Genomic DNA, 18,585 nt, shown 5'->3' on the forward strand with positions numbered 1-18,585 from the left:
GAGACTCTCTCAGAGTTTTTGTTGAGAAGTTTTGGGAATCGCCTTCTCCACCCACTTTTTAACCATGAATTCACCGGGTTGTTGGGGGAGCTTGGCCACCAGCGACTTAGTTGTAGTCATAAGCTCTGCAAAAGTCTCCTCAGGCTTGAGCACCATGTTGGCCAACTCATCCAACACCTTCTCCTGGTAGTCACCCGGCCTGAAAGCTGCACAGAACTGCTGTCTTAAGGCTGCCCAAGTTGCAAAATGGTTCTCTGCAAATTGACTGTACCATTTATCTGCTAGGCCATCCAGGGTGGATGGAAATAGTACCAAATAAGCATCTTCTCTGTTCAGACCACGTCCCCTATAGAGAGATACAAATCTCCTTGCATGGTCGTCAGCATCTTCTGAAGACAGCCCTTTGAATGTAGGGAACTTGATGTTCACCTTGGCCAAAACACTAGCTAGTGGCTCCATGATTCCTTGCTGAGTCTGTTGCACAATAGCTTGTTGTAGAAGAATAGGAGAGAGCTTTTCTGGAGAAGGTGATCGCGAAGATGGGGAACCTGATGAAGGAATGGGTGATGTGATATGTGGAGGTATAGGTGATGAGGTTGAAGGATTTCTACAAGGTGTCAAAGGTCGTCTTCTGTGATAGTACTTCAGAGGGCTCAGTAGTGGGCTTTGACGCTCAACTGACCTCCTTGTATGTGTCATGCAGTGACCTCCAATCCAACCAAGCTTTGGGCAAGAGAACCTTGAACTGGCTGAAGACTGGTCTAGACTCTACTAGACCAGACGAGTGACTAGACTAGCTGGACCAGGGACGAGGGACGAGGAGGACTAGACCAGGGTCGAGGGGTCTAGACCAGAGACGAGGCAAGCTGGACCAGGGCGAGAGGGGACCAGGCCAGCAAGGCGAGAGACTAGACCAGCTAGATTAAGCTATCAAGGGTGAAACTGGACCAGACCAACAGGCTGCACAGGCGAAGCGACCAACAGGCTGCACAGGCGAAGCGAAGAAACCAGCTACTCAACAGAGTGAGACTTCAGTTGAGGTCCCACCGTGATCGCCAAAATGAGAGCACCTGTAGCGCGGATAATGTGTCGTGCTCTCTCCAGTGTGGGTGCCCCTCAGTGCAATGTGCGTGACAATCTCACTCAAACAAATGAAAACTCTCTCAAACAGAATGAAACACAGAAACAATGGATAACAACAGAGACACAACAGTGGACCAGAACATGTGGACTCGACTAGCTCAAAGAACCATGTACAGACTCTGGCGTGGCAGCACACTCAGCTCCAGCCCAGGACTCACTGGTACAAATGGGGTGTCGAGGCTCAGATGTGCAGGGATGGTGAAGCAGTGCTTTGTGTAAGACTCCTTGCTCTCTAGCACGATGCTGGACCAAAGGTGAAGAAGATAATCCGATGACCAACCGCTACCACTCCTATGTACCACCATAAAGAGCCACCAACGGCTCATAAATGTCAGCCATGTGGTGACCTGGCCACGAGGTCCACTAGACCACCGTCGGTACCCTGCCACGTGTCACTCCTAGGCCAGAGGGTCCAGAGGGTCCGTCCAGTGTGAACCAGCCTGGACCAACTGTACTAACTGTGTCCTGTGAAAGTGACACTGTAGCCCGGCTACAACAAGATGATGATTTGGATGACAAAGACAAGCATGATGATTTGAATGATATTGCTAAGCATGATGATTTGGATGCCAATGACAAGCATGATGATTTGCATGATCAAGATGTGATTTCTCACAAGCATGATGAGTTGCATGAAGAAGATGTGATTGTTCACACGGATGATGTGTTAGTGGATGCTTTTTCTAGCGAAGGTAACCCCGTTGTAGATTCGATCAATCACGAAGAACCGATCTTGGCTTTCGAGTCGAGGTCCAAAGAACCCCCACAGGACAATTCGATCCCTCAGGAAGAACCGATCTTGGCTCTCAAGCCTAGGTCCAAAGAACCCTAACACGAAGTATTATGTGTTCGCATGATTGATACGCACGCATTGTTCGAATGTTTCATTTGTGACCGTTTCCTGTATTTTTGTCAGCATCGTTATGTGATCCCTTTTCTTAGGCATGACATATTGTATGTTGGGCACGTTTCTCTCATGGAGGAGCATGAATGTATGCGAATTTTTCATGAAAAGCTGAAAGATATGTATGTCAGGAAGTCACATTCCATGTCTCTTCCTTGGCATGACACAATTTCCGAAAGAGCACATGAAAGTATGAGCACCAAGCATGGGCATTTCCGTTGTGAATTGCCACAGTTGATTGCTCTAAATCATAAGAGAAGGGTTCGATCTCATTGTTTGCGTGTGTGTGATGAACGGTTTGGCACTCCGTCTATTGGTTCATCAACATTGCATGCACAGTCTTTGAGGAAGACAAGATTTTTTCCATTCACTTTACATTGAATAGGTATGTTCATGTTTTTGTGTTGGAAATGGTTTCAGGAATTTTCAGCCATGGAGATTCTTGAAGGTGGAAGAAGCACGACTCTCGATGAAGTTGAAGCATCGAAGGAAATTGTGAAGACTTTGTGCCGCTTTTGGCGTGGCCCAAAGAAGCAAGCATTGCAGACCTTTATGAAGTTCAAGTACCGCTCGACCTACACCTCAGAGTGGGCCGGCGAAGAGTCCCTTCCAGGATTCCGGATGCTATTGGCGATCTCGCTCGACGCCATACAGTTCGGTACCAGTACCTCACTTTGAAAAGGAGGAGATGTCACATGACACATCCAACCCTATGTGTCCGTGGACAAGCTACAACATGATCAGGGTTCAGTCAGTCCAGTCAAGTCTAGATTAGAAGCGATGTGGCACTTTTGTGAGTCTATTCGTAGATCGTGCATGCCCAATCACTTAGCGTAGATGCATATCCTTTGGTTGCATACAACATGATCATCAGAATTCCCTTCAAAATCCATCAGATTCAGTCATAAGAATTTTCCAGTGCATTTAGCCTATTTTCCCTATTTTTGGTATTTTTCACTTATTATTTTTAAGTGACTTTCCAACAAAAGTAGGTAGGGCAATTTTGCTAAGTAAATATATAAGCAAACCCAAGTTAGCACTTTCTGGCAGAAGAGGCAGCAGGAGCTTCCCGCTCAACAGGCATCTTCTCAGCAAGAACCCATCAAGACCACAAGCACCTGGCGTTTGCAACTTGCCTCATCGCCAACCCCTTCAAGCTAGTGTTTTTGATCATCATCAACACCAGATCCCTGGCGATTTCAGTCTTCCATGATCGCTAGCTCTCCGAGATAGCCAACTTTTTTCACTAACGCTAGAAGAACAGCCAGCGTTTTTGGTTTTCAGCCCTTACCGCATCAGATGGTCAGCGTTTTCAGCCCTATTGGACAGCAGCAGATTCAGCCCTAGTTGGTTGCAGAAGATAGCCATTTTCAGCCATCGAAAACGCAGCCAAAATAGTCATTTTCAGCCATCGAAACAGTCCCGAAATTCAGCAGATAGAAGACCACAAATTTCAGCCCTAAAGTCATCGTCGTCATCACCGTCGTCGTCATCGGCATAGTCCCAGATTGCATTAGTCCATTGCATCGTCATTGTACCACTTTGTGCAATCAATAAGTAGACCACTCTCGCCGACGAGAGTGGGGCCTTCGGAGGAGGGTTTTACATCTCTGGTGTCGTATCTCTCTTCTCTCTCTATCTCTCAGTCTCATACACTTGCACGCACAGTGTCCATTCACTTTGTTGTGATCATAGCACTTTCCATTAAGAACGGAAGGCTCTCCCTTCCAAGGAACCTTGAGCACAGTTCGGAGCACTCAAGGTTGTTAATTCTGAAGGGGAAGGGAGAATTCTGAAGGGAAAGGGAGAGTTTCGCGCAAGTTTTGGGATTGTTATGTTGCCGAAAAATCAGGTAGTATCTAGCGGGATACATGTAAAGGATTCCCAGGACTCTACTTTGTAATTTACTCTCTCAAAGAATAAAGAAATACCGAAAGGGGCGCCAATTTTGGGGCCTACAGGTTGTCGGCGTCTGCGCGGAGCATTCTAGCTTCCGAACCGTGTGTGCGCTTAAGTGTTAATTCCTGTCGTAGGTTCCCTTTGCAAAGTGCTCTGTGTGTGTGTCTAAAGTAAAGAATTTTGGGTGAAAGCCAACGCCTACCGCCCCACGGGCCGGTTTCACGTAGCCTGTTTGATCGGCAAAGATTGAACGCCATTAATTCATGTATTAACCCTTTCATATTACCCATGATATGATACGACCATAGCCTTGATGTTTTCATCTTTGTGTTATTTTGATATGCTCTTTTGTGTTCTTCCTTTGTGTGTGTGAGTGCAAGGAAGAAAGAGTGGGGCTTCTTTGTATGGACTTCCTTTCAAACCCTAAACTTCATGGCATCTATGAATAACTCCTTCATATAGTTTTTGGAGTTCTCTCACAAACTCTCCCAGATCACTGGTCCCAAGACCTTGGCGCCGCTTCTTGGATTCCTTTAATATTGCTTCACGAAAGTTACAATCGTCGCAGGGGAGCTCTGTCTGTGCTTCCGCACATGCAAGAATGCCAAAAAGAGTCCGTAAGGCTTGTATTTAAAGATTCTTGTCCTCGAAAAGCATTGTTTTCAAAAAGCTTTTTAGAGCCAAAAATTGGTGCCCATGAGGGTGACCCTCGATTTTCAGAGCGTCTGTACAGTTCTGTGTTTTGCAGCGCAAAATCTGGGCGTCCGTGCAATTTTGCCTCGTCAGTATTTTTAGGGGTTGCTTTGGTCCGGCCTCTTCGCATACTTTATAATAGGCCCCGCTCTCTAGTTGAGTTTCCACGTCAGCGCTTTAAGACAATGCTAGTCTAGGGATAAGGGAAATAGGTGTGTCCAGAATGGTATAATCTTCAGGGAAAAATCTGGAAGACAAAACACGGAAACTACTGCTCGAATGCACTAGGAAGAGCACCATCACACCACAAATCTGAAAGACAAAGCAACCATTGAAGTGACTCAAGATAACATTTGCCAAGATACTAACTGTACCATGAGCTAAAGCACACCATCCAAAGCTGTAAGAAGCGGACAAGGAAACCAAGGACTAGAAGACAACTTACATGGTACTCTGCTGAATGTAGTACCGCTAGTCAATCGAAGAAAATAACGTGGAAGCCCTCTGTGACGTAACACATCCAACCCTATTTGTCCGTGGACAAGCTACAACATGGCCAGGGTTCAGTCAGTCAAGTCAGTCTAGAATAGGAAGTGATTTGGCACTTTTGTGAGTCTGTTCGCAGACCGTGCATGTTCAAACACTTAGAATAGATGCATATCCTGTGGTTGCACACAGCATGATCATCAGATTTCCATTAGAACCCATGAGGGGCATGTTTACAGTGCGTAGACCTATTTTCCCTATTTTAGCCAATTTTCACTTATTATTTTTAAGTGACTTTGTTGGAAACTAGGTAGGGCAATTTTACTAAGATAATATATAAGCAAATCCAGAGTTGGCACTTTCTTGCAGAAGAGGCAGCAAGAGCACTCGCTCAACACGCAACTTCTCAGCAGAACCCCCAGATGCCCTAGCGTTTTTGCTTCACAGCAGAAAGCTAGCGTTTTTGGACCAAATCAGCCAACGTTCTTGCAGATCCCTGGCGATAGCAGACCAAACAGAAGCCTCAGCGTCAGCAGATTCCACACAGCAAGACCATTTTCAGTCCTAGCGTTTTTGCATCAGCATCACACTTCAGCGTTTTGCAGATTCACCGCGACGGAACATCAAGAAACACCAGCGTTTTCAGTTTTCAGCAGTCAGATACCGCAGTAGAGTCCCAAACCTCGCAGACCTCACCTTCCCGCAGCAGATCCTCGCCGCACTGTCAGATCCTGCTAAGTTTGCAGATTCAGCCCAGAAAACGCAGATTTCAGCATCTGCATTTTCAGCGCGTCGTCGTCGCATCGTCGTCATCGACATCGTCACCGACATAGTGTCAGAATTCAGCTGATAAAGATTTGCAGATTTCAGCCCTTAGCATTTTCAGATTTCAGCCCGTCTCGTTGTCGTCCTCATCGTCGTCGACATCATCGGCAAGTCCAAAGCATTGTAGAGATTTGTGCAATCATCAGTAGACCGCTCTCGCCATAGAGAGTGGGGCCTTCGGAGGAGGGTTTGAGAACTTTCCGGTGTCGTATTCTCTTCTCTCTCTATCTCTCAGTCTTATGCACCTTCATTCACAGTGTTCGCCACTTTGTTTTTGTCCATTGCACTGTCTCACTAAAGGAACGGAAGGCTCTCCCTTCCGTAAGTAAAAGGAACCCTTGAGCACAGTTCGGAGCACTCATCTTGAGCAAAGTTCAACATTCACTTCCGCTTCACCTTTGTCACGTGACACATCCAACCCTATGTGTCCGTGGACAAGCTACAGCATGATCAGGGTTCAGTTCAGTCAAGTCAGTCTAGAATAGGAAGTGATATGGCACTTTTGTGAGTCTATTCGTAGACCGTGCATGCCTAGTCACTTAGTGTAGATGCATATCCTTTGGTTGTACACGGTGTAAGGTGCAGCGGAATGAATGTTGTTCTTTCTCAAGATGAGTGTTCCATATTTTGCTCAAGGTCCCTTTTAGTTCTTATGGAAGGGAGAGCCTTCCGTTCTTAATGGAAAGTGCTATGATCACGAACAAAGTGAGTGGATACTGTGCGTGCAAGTGTATGAGACTGAGAGATAGAGAGAAGAGAGATACGACACCAGAGACGTTGTAAAACCCTCCTCCGAAGGCCCCACTCTCGTCGGCGAGAGTGGTCTACTTACGAGTGCACAAACTGGTGCAACTGAATGCAAGTGATTGGTGCAAGTTTAGGCTATGTCGACGATGATGACGGGGATGACCTAAGGGCTGAAATCTGCAATCTTTCTATTGCTGTCCAAAAACGCTATGGCTGAAATCTGCGATTTGAGCCAAAAACGCTGATTTTGGGGCTGTTTTCTGTGGGTCTTTGTCGCTGAAAATCTGCAGGTTTAGGGCTGAAAACTGAGGTGTCTTTAGGCTGAAAACTGATGGTCTTTCCGGCCCGAATCTACTACTCTTTAGGGCTGACTTTTGCAGGTTCTTCACGGCTGAAAAACGCTGCGCTGTTGTGGCTGAAAACGCTGCTGAAAACTATCAAAAACGCTACGTTGATGTAGCCTTTCAAAAACGCTGGCTGATGGTATCTGTGGCGATGATGCTGATGCAAAACGCTAGGGAAAGGGTGTACTGTGGCGATGTTGCTGATGCAAAACGCCAAGCTGATGCTTCTTCAAAAACGCCAGGCTTAGGTTGTTGAAGAAAACGCTAGGGGATGAAGTTCTTGCTTGGAGGGGGAAACCGCCAAGGGGTCTTGTTGAGAAGTTGCCTGCTGAGCTTGGCTCCTGTTGCCTCTTCTGCCATTTAATGCTAACTTTGGTTTGCTTATATATTTTCTTACCCAAATTGCCCTACCTACTTTTGTTGGAAAGTCACTTCAAAATAATAAGTAAAAAATGTCAAAAATAGGTAAAATAGGCTAAATGCACTGGAAAATTCCCCTGAACGATTTTGATGGATTTTGATGGGAATGCTTATGATCATGCTGTGTGCAACCAGAGGATATGCATCTACGCTAAGTGACTGGGCATGCACGGTCTACGAATAGACTCATAAAAGTGCCAGAATACTTCTAATCTAGACTGACTGAACCCTGATCATGCTGTAGCTTGTCCATGGACACATAGGGCTGGATGTGTCATGTGACACAGCATGATCATAGGCATTCCCATCATGGAATTTTCCAGTGCATTTAGCCTATTTTCCCTATTTTTGATATTTTTCACTTATTATTTTTAAGTGACTTTTGTTGGAAAGTAGGTAGGGCAAACTGAGTAAGTTTGTATATAAGCAAACCTAGACTAGCACTATTTGGTAGAAGAGGCAGCAGGAGCACCGCTCAACAGGCACCTTCTCAGTAGAACCCCCTCGAGAGACCTAGCGTTTTTGGAGCAGAAGCCAAGACCTAGCGTTTTCATCACCAGATCAGCCAGCGATTTGCTTTGCAGATTCCGGCGACAGCAAGACCACAAGCCTAGCGTTTTGATCCCAGATCTTCACTGCAAGTAAACCTCAGCCCTAGCGTTAGTAAAAAGCCCAGATCGCCCTCCCTTCTAGTAGCGTTTTTCAACAAGGAAGCAGTCCCAGATTCAGCCTAAAAACCATCAGTTTTCATCCTACAGGAAGTGCAGTTTTCAGCCATAAAGACCCGCAAGAAATCAGCGTTGTCGACAAGCCGAATCAGCGTTTTTCGGCCGCAGTAGAAATCAGCCACAGCGTTTTTGGACAACAGATACAAGATTGCAGATTTCAGCCCTTAGGTCAACTTCGTCATCACCGTCGTCATCGTCGACATAGCCTAGACTTGGATCAGTCATATGCATTCCCATTGTACCAGATTGTGCAATCATAAGCAGACCACTCTCGCCGACGAGAGTGGGGCCTTCGGAGGAGGGTTTTACAACGTCTCTGGTGTCGTATCTCTCTTCTCTCTCTATCTCTCAGTCTCATACACTTGCACGCACAGTGTCCATTCACTTTGTTTGTGATCATAGCACTCTCACATTAAGAACGGAAGGCTCTCCCTTCCATAAGAAGAAAAGGAACCTTGAGCACAGTTCGGAGCACTCATCTTGAGCAAAGCGCAAACATTCATTCCGCTGCACCTTACATTGGTATCAGAGCTTTGGCATTGTTTTGTATCACTCAAGGAAAGAACCACAAGAATCACAAGATTTTTTTTTGCTTGTTGCGGTTGCACGAACCCAAGTTCGCTTGGGCGTGTCAATTCCTAATCGTGTTTTTGAAGAGTGACGGGAATCCCAAGAAAGAAGGGCTTGTCCACCCTCTCCTTGTACCTCTTTCACTCATTGCGAGCGGACCGTGCACTTAGCGGCCGGCCAATTTACGTGAGGTAGGAAAAAGCAACCTTGGTGTGAGTGCAAGGCCGCCAAGGGGTGCGCTCGCAGAAAGGAGTAGAACTCGGGTGAAGAGAAGATCCTTCTCAAACGCGGTTTGCAAGTAAAAGAAAACCTCGAGAACCCCAAGAACCAAGAACTCAAGTTCCTTGTGAACTTAAGAACCCAAGACCACAAGAACCCACGACTTCAAAATGGTCATCACTCGAAGCGGAATGGATACTTCGCTTGGAGGTGATGAGCATGAGAGAGGCGAAGAAGAATTTTCCCCACCAGGAGGTTTTTCCGACCCTCCCCCTTCCCCATCTACATCAAGGATTGCACTAACTCCTATGGAGAGGCTTTAGACCAGATGTTTATGGAAAGGAAGTTAGAACGCGAAGCAAGACATGCAGAAAGAATGGCAGAAATAGAACGCAGACACGCAGAAAGAAAAACAGAAATGGAGCGCAGACACCAAGAAAGAATGGCAGCTGCCGTCAAAGAAAAGAGCGACTAACACATGAAAGAGTTCTTGCGACTCGTTTCTCAAGCTCAGGCACAGATGCAAGAGATTCGGGAAAAGGAGACTCTCTCAGTCTCTTCTTCTCCAAAGCATGACACACAGGATTTGCATGATTGTGAGAAGCATGATGATTTGATTGACAATGATAAGCATGATGATTTGGATGATAATGATGATTTGCATGATCAAGATGTGATTTCTCACAAGCATGATGATTTGCATGAATATGACGTGACTGTTCACAAGGATGATGAGTTAGTTGATGCTTTTTCTAGCGAAGCTAACCTCGTAGCAGATTCGATCAATCACGAAGAACCGATCTTGACTCTCGATTCGAGGTCTAAAGAACCCCCTCAAAAAGAACCGATCTTGGCTCTTGAGCCCAGGTCCAAAGAACCCTCACAGGAAGTATTATGTGTTCGCATGATTGATACGCACGCATTGTATGAGTGTTTCATTCGTGATCGTTTCCTGTATTTTCGTCAGCATCTTTATGTGATCCCTTTTACTAGACATGGCATATTGTACGTTGGGCACGTTTCACTCATGAATGAGCACGAATGTATGCGGATTGTTCATGAAAATCTCGAAAGTATGTATGTAAGGAAGTCACATTTCATGTCTCTTCCTTGGCATGACACATTCATAGAACGAGCACATGAAAGTATGAGCACCAAGCATGCGCATTTCCGTTGTGAATTGCCATAGTTGATTGCTCTAGATCCAAAGAGAGAGATTCGATCTCATTGTTTGCATGTGTTTGATGAACGGTTTGTCACTCCGTTCTATGATATCTAAATTGCATACAGTCTTTAGAGAAGACGAGATTTTTTCCACTCACTTTACATGGAATAGGTATGTTCATGGTTTTGTGTTGGAAATGGTTTCAGGAATTTTCAGCCATGGAGATTCTTGAAGAAGAAAGAAGCACGACTCTCGATGAAGTTGAAGCATTGAAGGAGCCACATATGACTTTGTGTCACTTTCGGCGCGGCCCAAAGAAGAAGGCATTGTAGACCTTTATGAAGTTCAAGTACCGCACGACCCACATATCAGGGTGGGCCGACGAAGAGTCCCTTCCAGGATTCCGGATGCTATTGGCGATCTCCCTCGACGCTATACAGTTCGGTACCAGTACCTCACTTGGAGGGTATGTCACGTGACACATCCAACCCTAAGTGTCCGTGGACAAGCTACAACATGATAAGGGTTCAGTTCAGTCAAGTCTGTCTAGAATAGGAAGTGATCTGGCACTTTTGTGAATCTATTCGTAGACCGTGCATGCCCAGTCACTTAGTGTAGATGCACATCCTCTAGTTGCACACAACATGATCATAAGCATTCCCATAAGAATCCATCAGAATTCTTCAGGGGAATTTTCCAGTGCATTTAGCCTATTTTTCCTATTTTTGACATTTTTCACTTATTATTTTTAAGTGACTTTTGTTGGAAAGTAGGTAGGGCAAATTGAGTAAGTTTATATAGAAGCAAACCTAGACTAGCACTATTTGGTAGAAGAGGCAGCAGGAGCACCGCTCAACTGGTACCTTCTCAGCAGAACCCTCCCAAGAGACCTAGCGTTTTTGGAGCAGAAGCCAAGACCTAGCGTTTTCATCACCAGATCAGCCAACGATTTGCTTTGTAGATTCCGGCGACAGCAAGATCACAAGCCTAGCGTTTTGATCCTAGATCTTCACCGCAAGTAAACCTCAGCTCTAGCGTTAGTAAAAAGCCCTGATCGCCCTCCCTTCTGGCAGCGTTTTCAGCAAGGAAGCAGTCCCAGATTCAGCCTAAAGACCATCAGTTTTCAGCCTACACGAAGTGCAGTCTTCAGCCATAAAGACCCGCAGGAAATCAGCGTTTTCGACAAGCCGAATCAGCGTTTTTTCGCCGCAGCAGAATTCAGCCCCAACGTTTTTGGACAGCAGATACAAGATTGCAGATTTCAGCCCTTAGGTCGACTTCGTCATCACCGTCGTCAGCGTCGACATAGCCTAGACTTGCATCAGTCATATGCATTCCCATTGTACCAGATTGTGCAATCATAAGCAAACCACTCTCGCCGACGAGAGTGGGGCCTTCGGAGGAGGGTTTTACAATGTCTCTGGTGTCGTATCTCTCTTCTCTCTCTATCTCTCAGTCTCATACACTTGCACGTACAGTGTCCATTCACTTTGTTTGTGATCATAGCACTCTCACATTAAGAACGGAAGGCTTTCCCTTCCATAAGAACAAAAGGAACCTTGAGCACAGTTCGGAGCACTCATCTTGAGCAAAGCGCAAACATTCATTCCGCTGCACCTTACATTGGTATCAGAGCTTTGGCAGTGTTCTGTATCACTCAAGGAAAGAACCACAAGAAATTATTTTGCTTGTTGCGGTCGCACGTAACCGAAGATTTCTTGGGCGTGTGGATTCCTAATCGTGTTTTTGAAGAGTGACAGGAAACCCAAGAAAGAAGGGCTTGTCCAGCCTCCCCTTGTGCCTCTTTTCATTCATTGAGAGCGGACCGTGCATTTAGCGGCTGGCCAATCGACGTGAGGTGGGAAAAAGCAACCTTGGTGTGAGCGCAAGGCCGCCAAGGGGTGCGCCCGTGGGAAAGAGCATAACTCGGGTGAAGAGAAGATCCTTCTCTAACACAGATTGCAAGCTAAAGAAGAATTTCAAGAACCCAAGAACTAAGACCCCCAAGAACCCAAGTTCCTCGTGAACTTAAGAACCCAAGACCACAAGAACCCACAAGAACCCTTGACTTCAGTGGATGGTCATCACTCAAAGCGGAATGGATACTTCGCTTGAAGGTGATGAGCATGAGAGAGGCGAAGAAGAATTTTCCCCACCAACAGCTTTTTCTGACCCTCTTCCTTTCCCATCTACCATAAGGATTGCACTAACTTCTATTAAGGAGTTGACGCAGTTGTTTATGGACAACAAGTTCGAACGTGAAGCAAGAGAAGCAGAAAGAAAGGCCTACGAAGAAAGTATGGCAGCCATAGATCGTGAATACGACGCAAAAATGGAAGCCATAGAGCGTGAGCACGAGCGCGAGAACAAAGAAAGACTAGCACGATTTGGTCGCGAGAACAAAGCAAGAATGCAAGAGATGTTGCGACCTTTTCTCAAGTGCAGACACAGATGCAAGAGATTTGGGAAAAGGAGACTCTTAGTCTCTTCTTCTCCAAAGCATGACACACAGGATTTGCATGATGATCTGGATGACAATGAGCATGATGATTTGCATGATGAAGATGCGATTTCTCACAAGCATGATGGTTTACATGAAGATGATGTGATTGTTCACAAGGATGATGTGTTAGTTGATACTTTCTCTAGTGAAGCTAACCTCATTGCAGAGACGATCAATCATGAAGAACCGATCTTGGCTTTTGAGTCGAGGTCCACAGAACGCCCACAGGAAGATTCGATCAATCATGAAGAACCGATCTTGACTCTCGAGCCTCGGTCCAAAGAACCCCCACAGGAAGTACTATGTGTTCGAATGATTAGTCAGCACGTATTGTACGAGTGTTTCATTCGTCATCGTTTCCTGTATTTTAGTCAGCTTATTTATGTGATCCCTTTTCTTAGGCATGACATATTGTACGTTGAGCACGTTTCACTCATGGATGAGCACGGATGTATGCGGATTATTCATGAAAAGCTGAAAAGTATGCATTCAAGGAAGTTACATTCCATTTCTCTTCCTTGGCACGACACAGTTGTAGAAAGAGCACAAGAAAGATTGAGCATAAAGCGTAGGCATTTCCATTGTGATGTGCCACAGTTAATTGATTTAGATCAGAAAGTCGAGATTCGACCCCATTGTTTGCATGTGTTTGATGTACGGTTTGGCCCTCCATCACTTTGTTCATTTGCATCGCATGCATAGTTTGTTCGAAGGAATAGTATTTTTCTAGTCACTTTACATGGAATGGGTATGTTCATGTTTTTGTGTTGGAAGTGGTTTCTTTGTAGTCGTACTTGATGTACTCGTCCAAACCAAACAGAAAAGCCTCCTTGTGAGCCTCATTCGACTTGCGCAATTGAACACCTATCTACAAAATACGGTTAGAAAAAGACATAACGGGAGTGCCATTTTGCTTGAGGCCTCGCCAACTTTCTTTCACCTGATCAAGGTACTGAGTGGCAGGTGCTCGGCCATCTGTATCTCTTGCCAGGCCTGATACCAATTAATGGCATCACCCGATAAATACATGGCAGGAGTCAAAACTGGTTTTTTTGTTAGTTGCAAAATATGCATTAAATTGATGCAACCAAGAATGAATCACAGAAGCATCCATCTTACCATCTTACTTACTGAAAATCAAATTCTCAGTGACTGGATTGTTGGAGTCGTTGTCTCTGCCTGTGCTACGTGATGACTTGCCAGCCTTCTTGAGTGGCTCGCTTGTTGGGGAGGGTACTGGTAGGATCAACTCTTTTATGCGTTGGTCCTACTGTGCCTCTTGCTCTAGCTCCATAGCTGCCCGCTTTTGTTGGCCTGCTATGCGTTGAGCTTCGCGTGCTTGCTCACGCTCTAGCTCCTTAGCTGCCCTCTTCTCTTCAACCGCTATGCGTTGAGCTTGGCGTGCTTGCTCACGCTCGAGCTCCATAGTTGCCCTCCGTTCTTCATGTTCTCTGTCTACGACGGCGCGCTGAGCCTCTTCTTGTATCATCATCTCCATCATAGACTTGACCAAAGTCTCCATAGGATTTGGTGCATTCTGTGGCGTAGATGGGGATGGAGGAGGATCAATTCTTCTGGTGTAGGGACTCTTGCTTCTCCAATTCCACTCTCATCACCTTCACGCAAAGTATCCTTTCCGCTTCTGGTGATGAGGCAATGGATTCATGGCAATGTGTACATTCCGCAGCGCCAGTTGGGCGAAGCCAGGACAGTCGCTTTGAAGACCCTCGCACGAACGTTGGGAGTCATCTCGAACAAAAACCTACCGGTAATTGTTGGAGGTGACTTCAACATGAAGACGGGGGCGCTGAAGAAGTGGCTACTGAGGTGCGGAAGAGGATTCGAGAGCTTAAAGGTTCGAGGCTCGAACCTCACGTACCATTCCAAGTGGGGGAAGGGAAAGTCGGACATCGATCACTTCATCGTGAACGAGTCCGCCGCGAGTCAACTTCTCAACAATACAGTACAGAGGGGGATAGATTTGTCAGACCACTGGCCACTAGTGTGTCACCTACACTCCGTGGATTCGGGAGTAGCAGCCAAAGCTACTTTGCCGTCCGTACCCAAATTGGATGCACGTAAGATGGATGTGAATTGCAGACTATTTCTCGATGACAATCAGTGGAATACTCTGCTGCACCTCGAGCATGAGGATGGACGTGCGACCCAACAGTGTTATGACAAGTTTGTCTCCGTTGCTACATCCATTGCCAAAGAGGCAGGAGCTCTTTACGAAGCCCCCGCCGAGGCCAAGGTCAGGTTGTCGACTCGAACCGCGAGCTCGAAGACTCATTAATGCGCGCCGGAAAGCCTGGAATAGGGTGAGAACCAAAAGTTTGAACTCTAGGGCTGGCCGGTAGGCGATTAGGGAGTACAAGGCAATAGCACTTCGTGCGAAGGCCGCTGTCCGTGACAGTAACCGAAGATCCTTCGAGCGCTTCGTGGAAAAAGGGAATGAGCTCCTGAGGGAGGGTCAAATGAAGAAATTCTTTACCCACCTCAAGAAAATTGTTGGGAAGGGGCAAGGAACTATTGCCAATCAACCTTTGAACGCAAATGGGGAGCTAGTAATGGAACCAGAGAGGCAATTACAAGTATGGGAGGGCCACTACTCTAGGATCTTCGTCGATATGGACGGTACCAGCAAGGATCCTCTTGCTTGGTATGACAAACACGTGCGCATTTGGCCTGGTATGCCTGAAGTATGTGACCCGTTGAACTGATACGAAGTGCGGGAGGCCTGTCGGCGGTTGAAGAGACACAAGGCAGCTGAAGGTGACGGGTTACCACCCGAATTCTTTAAGCTGCTTGTGAAAGATAAGGGGCTTAGGTCGGATCCGCGTAAGCCACGATCGGAGATGGACAAGGCTTACTTGCACATGATTGAGGGCATTTACGATACCGGAGACATCCCGGCCGGTGCTAGCGATGCAGTGATTGTGTCAATTCCCAAGAAGGGCGATTTGACCAACACTGATAACTACCGCGGGATCGCGTTAATCTCCGTTGCCATAAAAGTCCTCACTACGGTCGTGATTAGGCGGATCACTAAGCTACTTAAAAAGAGGAATTTCTTCAATCCCGGCCAAGCAGGCTTCCGTACTAATGAGGAATGCACAGGGCAAGTCGCTTGTCTGAAAGAGATCGTGAAACTCCGTCACAAGGATGGGAAACCAACTTATGCGGCCTACATTGATTTCAAGAAGGCATACGACATAGTACCGCACGAGGCGTTGTTCCTAAAGCTCGCTGCGGCTGGCCTGCAAGGTCGAGCACTTAGATTCTTCCAAGCGCTCTACAGGTCCACCTCTATTAAAGTCCGACAGATGGATCAACTGTCGGATTCGATTCCGGTGCAACGGGGAGTCCGCCAAGGATGCCCGGGATCGCCCTGTCTATTCAATATATACATCAATGATATTTTAGACGCAGATGGGGAAACATGGGGCCTGGAAGTACCTAACCTCCTCAAGAGAATAAAAGGACTCCTTTTTGCCGACGACCTGGTTCTACTTGCTGACTCTCCTGAAAGCCTACAAACGAGCCTTGACAAGGTAAGTGAATGGGCAAAGACCTGGGGCATGACCTTTGGAATTGACAAATGCATGGTCACAGTGTTCCACGGCGACCTGCAAGATCTCTCTATGAGGATCTTTACTTTGGGTGGTGAGATGGTTGAAGTAGGTGAAACGTACAGATACCTTGGCATCGACGTTGACTCGACGTTTTCCATTGAACGTATCGTTAAAGAGCGAGCAGACAAGGGGAGGAAAAGTCTCTTCGCATGTCAACACCTACTGGCGAACCGTGCCATCCCTGTCTGGTCTCGACTGACTGTTTTTAAGGCGTGCGTGTATCCAGTGATTTGTTATGGCGTAGAAATTGTGGGGGCCCACGACCAGCGTGTCCTTCACTCTCTGCAGCGCCTCGTCGCCACCAGGATGCGAATGTTACTCGGAAAGGGAGCAAGGTCAACCTCTGTAGGGACGGCAACTCTCCATCACAAGTTTAACATACCACCCGTACCTGCCTTTTGTGGGGGACAACGAGCACGGGCTTTTGACAAGTACCGCTCGGTTTCATCTACTTGGATAGGCTCCTTGGTAAACAAGAAGCCTAAGAACCAACCGTTCAAGAAGTGGACTTGGACGACAAGAACCGAGAATTGGATGAATAAATATATCCCAGCGGGTGACTTCAGCTCATTACGCTACCACGCATGGGACAAGTGGGACGAGAGGCATTCGTGCCTGGCGTTGGAGCCCTATAAGGAGGCCGGCTATGAACAAACACGTGGATACCTGTTGGCAGCTCAATAGGAGCACTGTAGTCAATAGAAAGGAGGAGAGAATGCTGGCTCTCGCTAGAGTAGGTGGGCTCAAACTGGCTGATAGTTATATGCGCGGACACAACATTTGCACGCTGTGCTCCCAATTAGAGGGTCGTTCGCTTTCGCATTTGCTGATGAGGTGTCCGGCGGCAGATGATTCTAGGGGGAGGTGGCTAGACCGATTCAACTCCACCTTCAATGCACTCGACCCTTTGTTGGACCCTGAAGAAAGGACCGTTATCCTCCTTGGTGGGGAGGCGCGCGGGAAGTGGCTGCCCTTCTAGGTACGCCGTGATCCGCACTCGAGGGACGGAACTGCAAGGCACGTGCCTGTGGCGAAGTTCCTCGGTGAAGTTGTACCCCGGTATTTAGGTGCTCTGCATAGGCGGATGGGGAGATAATGCTCCCCTTCCTATGCCGTTATTTGAATCCGATCCCTTCCGGGGAAAATGACGTAATTCTCCCCAAGCGAAGCCAGATGAGCTACGAGAGCACCCAATTGCCATTCCTCCCCGGGGGGGTCAACTTCACCTAAAAGGGGTTGGGAAATGCATAATGGGAGACATTACCAGCCTCAACGGACGCCACCTGTGAGCCGACGCCCTTCCAAGCGGGTATGGCATTTCCTAGGGGAAAACCGTCGGGTTTCAAAGGCATTTTAGTGAGGTGAGCGATAAGTTACCTGGAGGAGGCAACTCCAAAAGGGAAGACCGAAGCAAGTCCCGCAGTACCTGGGCCTCTGAACAGAGGTACTTGGTCGCTGTCACGCCCACCGAAATGGGTCTCTCAAGGGAAAAGTCATCGCCCTAAGAGTGTAGATAATTCTGGCCTCCTGAGTCCAGAGGAAACTAGTGACAAAAGCGTCTGCCTTCGGTTTCTCGGGGCATAGTCCTGGTCGTTCTTCTTGTCCACTTTTATGGTGGATAAGGGGAGCGGCCGGGCTTGCCCCGCCCGACTCCGAAAACAAAACAAAACAAAAATCTGCGTTTAAGAAGGCTTTTCTCTTACCCAAGCTCAACTCCTTGTTGCGGGTGCAAGTTATCGGTGTTTGAACCTGTAGGTCGGATTTCAAGGCACATGGATATGGCAGGGTACCAATCAGACGTATCTAAAACACTATGGATGAGTGCACCAATCCACTGTTGTTGGTCGGATCATGGACAGGATGTGTTCCACAGTTCATTATCTTGGAGTATTATTATTTACATCTTGGACGTGATGTATTCACAGTTCACATAGGGATTCCTGGACGTAGTGTGGTCTACAGTTAAATTTTCTAAAAGACAACTGATGCTCAAGATGGTATTCTTCTAAGGTACAAAGTTGAGGGTAATAAAAATGAGGTGTATCCAGTAGTCCAAGGCCTTCTACTAGGGTGTCCATGGTAGCTTCTTCATCGAATTGGTCTCACTATTGATGTTCACTATGAGCTGGAGAGAGGGTGTTAGAGTTTTGCCATCTCAATTGAACTACCCAATGTGGTCCATTATTTCTTTTGGCTTTTAGGTATTTTTTACCTATTTGTCAAAGTCTGGGTAGGGCAATACTGAGTTGCTATATAGGCAACCCCTTGCCTCCATTGTATATAGATTGCCAAGGTTGATTGGTT

The 18,585-nt window shown here is 46.8% G+C and overlaps 1 protein-coding gene and 1 pseudogene across 1 annotated transcript in view; both read left to right on the forward strand.

Moving 5' to 3' along the window:
• Positions 1-18,585, forward strand: part of LOC147435109 (uncharacterized) — a 60,710-nt gene that overhangs the window by 33,962 nt on the left and 8,163 nt on the right. The window lies entirely within an intron of this gene.
• On the forward strand, positions 14,295-16,965 carry LOC147435110 (uncharacterized; annotated as a pseudogene).

This window comes from Adiantum capillus-veneris, chromosome 19, assembly GCF_014529385.1.
Source record: "Adiantum capillus-veneris isolate H3 chromosome 19, ASM1452938v2, whole genome shotgun sequence".
In the NCBI taxonomy this organism is placed as follows: domain Eukaryota; kingdom Viridiplantae; phylum Streptophyta; class Polypodiopsida; order Polypodiales; family Pteridaceae; genus Adiantum; species Adiantum capillus-veneris.